Source organism: Cryptomeria japonica, chromosome 3 (assembly GCF_030272615.1).
Source record: "Cryptomeria japonica chromosome 3, Sugi_1.0, whole genome shotgun sequence".
Classification (NCBI taxonomy): Eukaryota; Viridiplantae; Streptophyta; class Pinopsida; order Cupressales; family Cupressaceae; genus Cryptomeria; species Cryptomeria japonica.
The window spans coordinates 834,265,952-834,277,279 of NC_081407.1; positions in this window are offsets into that span (position 1 = coordinate 834,265,952).

Genomic DNA, 11,328 nt, shown 5'->3' on the forward strand with positions numbered 1-11,328 from the left:
AAACAAAATATTTTCATAATCCGTAGGTTGCACCCAGCTCCCATTTATAGATTTTAAGCAGAAATATATTGGGGTAGACTTCTTAGTATTTATCTCCACAAAAATATGAGCATAGGTGGTATGAAAGAAACCTAGAGAATCCTAATATACTCCTAAAAATTTACCTAAACTATTACCAATAGCTTCAAAAAAAGATTCAATCAAAAAATGCAACAGTAAGTTGGGCCCAAGTCTTACCCATGTTGGTATCTTATGAAAGGATTCAAAAGTTATGTTGAAATATAGATGCCATGATTTCAAAAGTAGCGAATATTTATCTTCCCAACTCCATTGGTGCTCACACAATAGCTTCTTTCTATTGTGTACACTATTGAAGACCACCGCAAATAAATTACAATACCCAGGGAACATCTATGAATCCCCATCCAAAATGGGGCTCCATGGCTCTAAAATCCATTTGTGTAACTTTCCCAGGATTGGCCAAATACCCTTAAACCTCCCAATCAATCCCATTATTAACAGAAACTTTTGAGCTACTGCTACTTCACACCCAGTATCTCCATCCAAACAAATGGTTGGCTTGTTTTTCAAAAGGCAGAATACTCATCTTCCCACTTTTTTCTCCTAAGAGGCCAAACCACATCGCCCCATTAGACCCATAAAATCCCTTCCCATTACCACCATTTTGTTCATTCCTGAGGGTTTCACATCATTCTACTCTTGAACAAATTTGTCCATTCTCTTTGGATCTCCACATATAGAGGGAATTTCAATTTCATATTTGCAATTCAAATTCCATTCTCCCTCCTTTATTCAATTTTCTATGCATGTGTGGGGTGAACATTATTATGGTTAAATGATGAGTTTCTTTCTTTATCATAAGTGCATATTAAGTTCTTATCTTATTTTTCTAATTCAATTTTATGTTACATTAAAGATGTTCACGATGTTCCCTTTTATGCATATGATGTTCTCTCTTTCATTCATACCTGTGATTTACCCTCTCCAAAAATTGATCTCATTAATGAGGGCACATTTGTGCAAATAGGGAATATGGACACTTCTTTCAAAGATCTCCCTCCAAAAGATGAATCTTTAGATAATTTTGTTTCTTCTTCTACTAAAAAGTACCTACCCCTTGAGGATTATTTGCTGCAAGATGATGATATTATGGCTTCTTATCCTAGGGATACCATACCTTCTTTTCACGATCTTCCCTCTAAAGATGAAGCATTAATTACATATGATAGTACTTTTTCTAATGAGTGTCTTGAACATTAAGATACCTTCGAACAAGAGGATGATATTATTTCTCATCATAGTGCTCTTTCTCCCAAAAATCAAAAGCCTAACAAAACCAATTCCATTCGCATTCGTACGAAACCAAAAATTCTTCCCGATTATCATTTTGTGCCTTACACATATACTAATGAGGTAGTTGACGAGAAGATAAGTGAAGCATCATATGATTTCTTAGTTCGTACAATCCTCTCTTAAATTCACTCAAATACACCATCTCCTACCAATGAAATTCCTAAAGAAGAACTCTTAGAGGATGATTGGGGGTCCTTAGATTTCACTCCTAAATTTTCTAGAAAGTCTAAGATGCTTGAATTTCATATTCCAAATTTTCCTCTTAACACAAATCTTGGAATTTATTGGGCCTCTTTAAAATTCAATCTCATTCCCCTAAGAGTGAACCCTCTTTTGAACATACACATGGATGCAATGGACAAAGGGTTGAATGTGAAATAACACTTTCCTTTGTCCACATCTTCTTCTCCATTGTCTTGTAAATCCACTAAATCTTCTAAATTCCAACTTAATATCTCCTCTTTGTCCTAAATGACGAAGAAAACATAAACAAAATTCTCAAAACTATTCTTTTTGTAAATATCATCAAACCTATGGCCATTCTACTAATGAGGGTCAAGCTTGGAAAACACAAATACAACATTACATTGATTCAGGCATGCTAAAAATAGCATCTGAAAATGAATGGCATATTCATCATGATCATTTAAAATAACATTCAAGTTCCTATTATGTTGCCCCTCACTATGTGACATAGTTAGCCTACCTATTGGGGGCTCCTTGTCATTCATGGTGGTACAATTTCAGGTGCAATCATACTTAGTGAGCAATGTAATAGACTATTTATTCTTGCCTCTATGCTTGGGGGAAAGAATATTTCTTTTCCTCTTTCTAAGGTTTCACTATTTCCTTTATGGAGTATATTATTCATAAACTTTATGTCCTTTTGTGCATGGAGTTCTCCTACATGCGAGTGCATGTCTATTCCATGAGTGGGATCTTCTTCTTTCTTGAAATTGTATGTCTATTATGAACAATCTCTCCTTGAAAGAAATTTTTTGAATCTTCTTCTTTCTCTCTCTTTGCAAATTACCTCTTCTATTGTGTTATTTATAACTTGATGTCCTTTCTTGAATGGAGTTATCCTTCATGCGGTCGCATGTCTGTTCCTTGGATAGGATGTATTCCTTGCTTGAAATGGTACGTCTCTTATGAGTAATCTCTCTCTAGAAGTTGTGTAATTATTCTCATTGTCCTACACTTGGGGGAAATGATCTATCTCCCTCTCTCTTTCTTTAAGGATCCCCTATTTCTTATATTGCGGATGGTGTGAGTTTATTATTTGATTTCATTCCTTGTGTAGAGTTTTGGTTGTTCACTCAAGGGTTCTCTCTTATACAAGAGATGTAAGTCCTTGACTACAATATCTTTCACACTTGGTAAGGTACATCTATAATAAATTCACCCATCTCCATTGGATTAAAATTGAGTCATCCTTCATCAAGAATCCCTTTCACCTAATGATAGGAGGAAGGATTGAATTCTTGTTCTCTCATGCGCTTCATTCTAGAAGATTTTATATTCATCTAAGACAACTCCTCTTGGGGGTAGATGTATTTTGAACAAATATCTATTCTCCTGCAAGGATCTCCTTTACACTTACAACAAGATATATCTTTTCAGCTATCTTATCCTTTCTTGAAGAGTATTCCATCTCTTACATAGATCTATGACATTGTTGCATAATATATATCTTATTTGTGATGAAGGTAGGTATCCGTATTCTAATTTTGTTAAGATATCAACATCAACCTATGTTGACATATTAAGAGGGGAACCCACACCTCTCATTTGTATTATACTTCCCTCATGCATTGTACAGTGGGTCATTCTCAAAATGAGAGGGCAGCCTCATAGAATGAGATCTCTACACTTTTCTCTTATATAGTGGGTCATTCTTAGAACTAGAGCACAGACTCTTAAAGTGAGATGACACTACTTTTTCTTTGTACAATGGATCGTTCTCGGAACCAGAGCACAGACTCTTAGAGCAAGATGTCATCATTTTTTCCTTCTACAGTGGGTCATTCTCGAAAATAGATAATAGACTCTTAGAGTGATATGACACCACTTTTCTCTTATGTAGGGTGATTATTTTTGGAACCAAAGCATAGACTCTTAGAGCGATATGTCATGACTTTCTTGACATTTGTACTATACATCTTCTACACGTTGTGGTGTACTCAAGCATAAACTCCTATGAGGCACTTTGAATCTCACTTCCACATATGTGCATGAGGCTGGGTAGAACTAATGGTGTTCTCACTCTCCTCCCTTACATGGATGACCCAGACAAACTTTGGGGACTAGATTTGCTTGTCCTCTGTCTCCATGGATCACCTAGTTTTAGGGGTGAGATGTCCATGGTTTCTCTCTTGTTCGCATTTCTTCTCATGGATCACCAAAGTCTGTATTCATGTCCTTTGTCTTTCCTCTCATGAACCATAGCTTTACTATTGATGGTTCATGAATGATGTCCGTTTTTCTCTTTTATGTGATCACTCATGTTTATGTGATGGCATTTGGCTTTGTGTTTCAATTAGCTATTGAGACATTTGTATATTAAGGTCTCTTCAGTTAGTTGGTTTGTGGTCTTGTTTCTTGTCTTCATTGCATGTCTTTTGAGATTTGTCTTGTTTTGTTCTTTTTATTTTGTGTGCTTTTGCATATGTTTGAGTGAGTTAAGATTCTAGGATTGGGGGCTTCTATTCCTTAAGATTAGTGATGCCTTATACTCCTCGTGGTATTGCTCCGTATCTCTCATCTGCATCTCTATTTCTTCTACTTTACCGACAGTATTGGCATAAGTCATGCTTCCGCTAAAGTGGGGGCTAAATGTAGTATCATAAAATTATGACCCTTGTAATTTTAACCATATTTAAGGCCCTCACCTTGGTGATGGTATCTTATTCTCCAACCGAGACCCATTTCTGCACCTTCACCCTTGAATTTCTCCTGTTTGAGCTCTGAGATGGCCTCAGAACCCTATCCGGACCCCAAGATAGGGTAGTATGGGGGGTGGCACCCTTTTCCCCCCTAGGAAAGGGGTGTGGTACCCTTTTCCCCGTAGGATAGAGGTGTGGTGCCCCTATCTCCCCCTCTTAGGGTGGCCCCAAGATAGGTCCCTTCGGTCCTATCTTTATTTTGGAATTCCAAATCCCCCCAATGTTGACCTTTGGTGAGATGAATTAATCTTCTAAAGCATGTATAAAAGGGGAGTTGGTCCTCTCATTTGCATATACAGGAAATACATCAAATACATGATAGGCGAAGTTCAAGCATTCAAGTCTTCAAGCATACATCAAGTCTTCTTCTTCATGTGTCTTCTTCATTCATCCATTAGAGAAACATTATAACATTAATTTGCAAGCATATGTGTGTGTTAGGGTTTTGCCATTTTACTTGCCATTCCAAGCAACATTCGTGATTACATTCAAGAAGAAAAGAAATCATCATCAATAAATTGCAGATCTACAAGGTATACATTTCCATCATTTACATTTAAGCATTAGCATTTACTTTCACTCAAGGTTGATTCCTCAACTGGGGTTTGACTAACGAAAAACCCTATCCACAACCCTTCTTCCCTTATTTTCAGTGTTTAGGTTGTAGGTGCGCAACTGTAACTGCAAGTTTGGGCTTCATTTTCAGAGATGAAGAAACCCTTTTCATTTCACAAATTTTTTGGAGGACTGTGTGCACTTTCAATGTGGTCCCGATGACTTTTCTCCAAATTTGTAGGGAAGATCCATATTAGTCTAAATATATTAGATCTGAAGTTAAAGCATGATCCCAAACTAGTAGCTCCTCATTTCGCCCATTTTATCTCTCTTTTCTGTCTAGTCAACAAGTCAACTCTTCTATTTACAAAAGATGGCAAATTACATTCTAGCACTTGCAATACACTTAAAATTCACATCCTTGTTTCCCTTGGATTTGGATCTAGTGGATTCAACCCCTCTTTTGAATGTAAAGTATTTCCCAAGTGAAAATCATCCTAGTGATTTCCTTTCTCTCTCCTAGGTGGGGAATCATTAGGGTTGAATTTTTTACTTTACAGATAGTTCCCCGTATCGCTTTTGACTAGAGCTTGGGGGGACCCCTCTCCATGGTTAACATATTGAGACATTAGTATATCTCATTTTTATCTATGATTGTGCATCCTCTTATCCTTTCTACTTTACCCTAAACATCTCTTCCTTAATTATTGTGCATCTTCTTATCCTTTCTACTTCACCCTAGACATCTCTTCCTTATCCGTCTATTGTCCTTCATTTCTCCTTATTGCTCTCTAGCTTTCTTTATGCCTCTTCTTCTTCTCTTTCCACTCGGATACCTTATGCCTCCTTAGGCTTGGACTCCCTTATCTCTCCACTAATCATGACCCCCTTATCAGTCCATCTACGTCCTTATCTCTCTACCAATCATAATCCTTTATCACTCCATCCATTTTACATGACCCTCCTTGCTCCACTGCCAATGTTTTTAAGGTGAAGTCGATGTCCTCCAATCGGTGATAGGTCTACAAACCATTTACCATTCATGTTCTTTGCCATCGCAGCGCGGCCATACACCTGCCACCAACTTGTTAGTGCAACCCTTCATACTCCTTCACCTATTTTATTTTGGTAACTAGGCATCATCACCGTAATACTCACATTGGCATCATCATCATAATGTATAGATTCCAAACCAGTGATTTTGCCACAAGATGGTTCAAAGAATTGAACCCTAGACCTTTGTCATTCAACAGAGTTGCAACAACTGTTGCACCACGGGGACACCCCAACTTATTATATTATTATCAATATTAATACTTTAATTATTAGAATATTTTTATTTTAAATGTACAATTTGAGTTGGCTTAGTGGTGGAGAACTTGTGTTCTTAAAATAGAGATCACAAATTCAAGTCCCACAAATAGGGTAGGGTATGTACACCTTATGGGTTTTGGCCCATTACCTATTAGAAAAAAAAATGACAATTTTATTACCTAATAAAGCACCTAGTTAAACTTTAAAATATTTAAAACATCCAAATTATTTGAGCCAATTATATTGAACAAAAACAATTTCTATAATTTGAAAACTTAAAAATCATGCATCTTAACTATTTATGCTTATTTATACCTCCCATGTCCTTTGTCTCCCGACCATTGGCTATATATTTACTCAAGATAATCAATAGGGTAAGCTCTCTAGGTCTTAGGGTTTTAGGGTTTTTGAAATTCATTTCAAAACATTGGATAGTGGAGAGTAGAGCATGCAGGAATTCATCAAAAAATTGGAATTATTTCTTTTGTATCTTGATATGTGAGGATGTTGGGATTCCTGTGTAGTGTTGGGTTTCATAAAAACGGTCTGAATGAGAACATTCTAAATATGAAAATGTAGTAGTGCATGGTCTATATTGTTGTGATGCTACAAAATAAGATATGTTTTGAGATCATGTAGCACGCACATATATATATATATATATATATATATACTTTTTTAATGATGTATCTTTTTCTATAAGATTTGTCCAGGAGAATATGTTTTATTTTAGCTTCTGAATGAAACCCTAGGATTACATATTAGATTGAAATAAAAAATTTAAGCCTAACAGACAAATTCACCTTAGGATATTTATATGCACCGAGCTTATTGAGGGACAAATTCATATGGTGCATGCGTTAAATCAAAATTTGATGCTTCATTATTCCATCTTGTAATGTGTCTACATAATTTTGATCTTTATTTACTTATGCTTTTTAGTTACTTTTATTTGATTATTTGTGCTCAGCTTGGTTGTTTTTTATTAAGATAAAATGAGTTCTAAACCCAAATCCAAATACAAAAAATGCAAAACAACAACGAGAAAGTCCATATTCAACACCCAAATAGTAAAAGAAACAGGGGTAGAACCCCATAGAGCCCAAAATAATACTACACTAAAGCTTCGGGAAAACCACAAAAAGCTAAACAAGAGCTCTTAAAAGATCAGAATTTTTCTTAATAAAGTTGTTATTGATGTCTTCTAGCTCCTTCATGATTCTCCTTGTGGTACTTTTCTCTTAATTCTTGCTCCATGTCATCATAGATGTGTCTGTAAAAACCTGAACCTCTGATCCCTGTGGATTAGTAACTAGGCTTTTCCTTTTAGATGTAGTCGCAAATGTCTGAATACTGTTGATCAATTGAGCTTTATGGATTTTGATTTTCTTATTCAACCTTTAAAGGCCTTTAGCACTTTTTTTCATAGCTTTTTAACTATTCTCAACCAAATTCTTGAGACTTCCCTTAAGGTCTTCCTATTCTTTCTCCAAACTCATAATTTTGGATTCGTGCTTAGTTTTCATGACTTTAACATCTTCAACTAGCTGCTGGGTCAATTTAAACAGCTTATCAATTTTATTAGCCATTGAGGTCTTAGTGAAGGTATTAATAATATCATTTACTTCCTCTTGAAGAAGAGGATTTCACTAATAACCTAATGAAAGCACATCTCTTGATTGGAGGTGGAATTATCCAGTAGCAAGTCAAAATCCATTGTATCCCTTTTATTGTTATCAGGGTCCACCTGGTCCAAGTTGAGGGGGATATGAAATTTAATATATTTATTACCTTTATCATTCAAATCCATAGACTTCCCCACCTTTTCATTCTTAAGGCTATCATTACCCAACTCTTGCGACAGAGGGATTTTGTTCCTTTTTGCTACATCTAAAAGGGGGGTTTACACATTCTGCTATTGTTAGTGCTAGTAGTGACCTTTAGGGGGGGACCATCTTCATCATAGGGCAGATACTCTGGGTCATCTTCTGACCCTTGAAGGTCATGCCCATCTATAGCCATCTCACTTGACATCCTCTCATCCTCAATTTCAGTATCCGACACAACATGCACATCACGACTAGTCGAGGTTTTGGGGTTACTAGATCAATTTTGTGGGCCAACGAGGGCTTAACTTCATTATTTTTATCACATTCCATAATAAGAACAATAATTTCCCCATGTAACACAAGATTTTTATAATTTTTTGCATGATTAGAAAGACTATTCTCTTAAGAAGAGAGAAAACAAAATGGTAGAGATATTTTCCTATCATGTCTAAACTGGTTCAAAATAGTAAAATGATAGGAAAATATATTGACAAAACAACTATCCAAGGTAACCTACCTTATAATCACCTCCACAACATCAGCCCAAAGGATCATTAGGTATTTTCTATTGTAGCCCCCATCAATCATTTTCCTAACTCTGTCTCTTTCTCTTTTCTTATCAAAGAAAATAGAGAGGGCTTCGTCCATCACCTTGCATTCTCAGTAGAACTTCTTCCCCTTCATCTGTAACCCAGTGATATTCATAATGAAATTCTCATCAATTCTAAACTCAGCACCATAGACACTGAGAACTCTATTATTCCAACCATTAACAAACCCTTCTATCACTCTAGGCTCATGACCATTCAGTTTTTTAATGTATGGGACAAGACCTCCATTTGTAATCTTAGTCCACATATCCTTATTTTTCTACCACTTTTGATATGAAGACAACTCAATCCTTTTTTAATCTCCCACCATGTTCGAGCTGCCCTTGCCAATTTTAAGATTCACTGTCTCATAACCAGACCAAAACCAGAAGACACAAAACCAGGATACCAAGAACAATCTAGAAACCCTAGTGTTATGTTGATTCCAATTATTGTAGGGAGTTATTTTACGCATGTGATAAGATGACATCACTAATATTCATCCATTGAGAATACACCATAGTTGTAGCATCATTTTGTGCTAGTTCACACAAGTGCATCAAGAAATTTTCCCCTTCCCTCCATCATTTGGTTTTATCATAAACCACACCCAAGTTAGTTGCATAGTCCGCAAGTTGATTACCTTCCCGAAAAACATGCGTTACTCGAACTTCATCTGGCTTGGTAATCATGTCAAGGCAATCCTGAATTAAGTGTTTAATTGTCCAGCTAGGAGTCATATGTTTAATCAAAGAATTAAATATTTTTAGGGAATCATATTCAAGCCATCCTTTTTTATGACCACCACAAAAAGCAAGTTGAAGCCCAATGTAAGTAGCCTTTTCCTCACCTTGGTTGTTGTTATATGATTCATATAGTATCAATTATTTATGATATTTCAATCATAGTGGTCTTTAAAATGAAATTTAAAATATTTATTTTTATTTATTAAGTTTTTTATTGAAAGATATCAAACTTAGATCCTATGTATGTAACATCATTTATTAATATTATTCAATTGAAGTATTTTTTTTCATTATCTCAAATTTAAAATGTATTTTTCAATTGAATTTTTTTTAATATTTGATAAAATATCAATAGAATTTGATTTTCAAAAGAGTCAGTTAGAAATACCTTATATTGATGATGTCATGTTTCATTTGTTGAGATTTGGACCTTCTTGGATGTCATTTAGTTGGTTCAATGAGGGCTTCATAAATTCCAATTGATGGGAGTGGACTAGTAGAGATGTCTAATATGATTTAATGGGGAAATGGTAATTACTAATAGTTTGAAACCTTTATTCTAAAGTAAAATATTTCATAAAGAAACTCATCAAACTCTTAGGAATACGAAGCTTGTCTCTATTGTAGTTGTTTGGGTGTCTATTAATCTTATCATTTCCTTCAAATTATCCGCAAACTTCTTGTAATTGTCACTAATGCATTTGGCAACCTTTCAACCCTTTAAGCCTAAGACCCATAGCATGCACAATCAACTTTGTAAAGTAAAAATTAAGAATTCCCATAGTAACCCATCCCTACTCCCATGAATTGAGAAACATAACATATAGTTGTTTGTTGTAGTGATTCATTGATAGAAAGAAATGAGTGAGCCCACTATTTTCAAACATTTCACATTATTTTACATTCTACTGAAGGGTATCACAAGAGGCAAGATTCTTTCCTTTTTTGTGGCCACCCATTCTTCCATTAATGAGATTATCCTCCTCTCTATGACTACCATAAAAAATAGGAATAACCTCTTATACAAACTTGGAGGAGATTTGTTCTTTGGAAAAAGTAACTTTAACTTTTGAATTGGTGAACTTAAGGTCAACTGTTGGGATATGAAGCCCGATAGTCACGACCATTCGTCTTCTAGAGACTCTTTGCTTGAAGGCTCTATATAATTATAAATATAATCCATGCTAGATAGAGTTGTATTGCATTATTGATTAATAGAAGGGCTCCCTATGTTTCTGGTGGGTGTAGCCACTTAGTGGTGAACCATGTTAAACAATGTGTTTTGTGTTTATGTTATTACCTTTCTGCTATTTTGTATTAATTTCTTTGCTCATTTATAACTAACAATTGGTATCACAGCTATGGTGAAATTTTCAGCAGAGATGGGATCTGATTGGGTAGTTGATCCTAGATATGGGTGCCCTTGCTTTGTGTTTGATCTCGGAGCTAGGTGCTTTTATGTTATCGACAAACAAGCTAAAGATTTAGATGATGAAGTTGATTCAGATAATGAAGTCAAATCAGTCATCGAAAAATTTCTGGGCAGTCTAGACTCAGTAGAGAGTGATGTCCAAGTGGAGGTTGAAAGCAAACAACATTGGTGGGATGGCTGGGAAAAGGAGGAGACTTCATCTGAAGAAGAAGAGGGTTTGTTGTATTGGTTGTTTGAAGAAGAAGAGACTAGTTTGTTTGCCTTCCAAGATGAGGAAGATGTCTATTGGGGTGAGGAGGATGCAATCTCGGAATTGGCGAATGAAAATGACCTTGAAGAAGGTGAGACCTACAACTCGAAAGATTACCTATATGAATGAATTGAGAAACTATGGGAGGAAAATTTTATTCTTGCAAAGTGCATATGCTGTATGGAAGATGAAATGGCATAATTGAAAGAGCAATTTACCAAAGACTGGAAGTTTTCTTTAGAAAAAAGAAATGAAGAGCTGAAAAAGGAATTGGTTGCACTCAATATAATTTT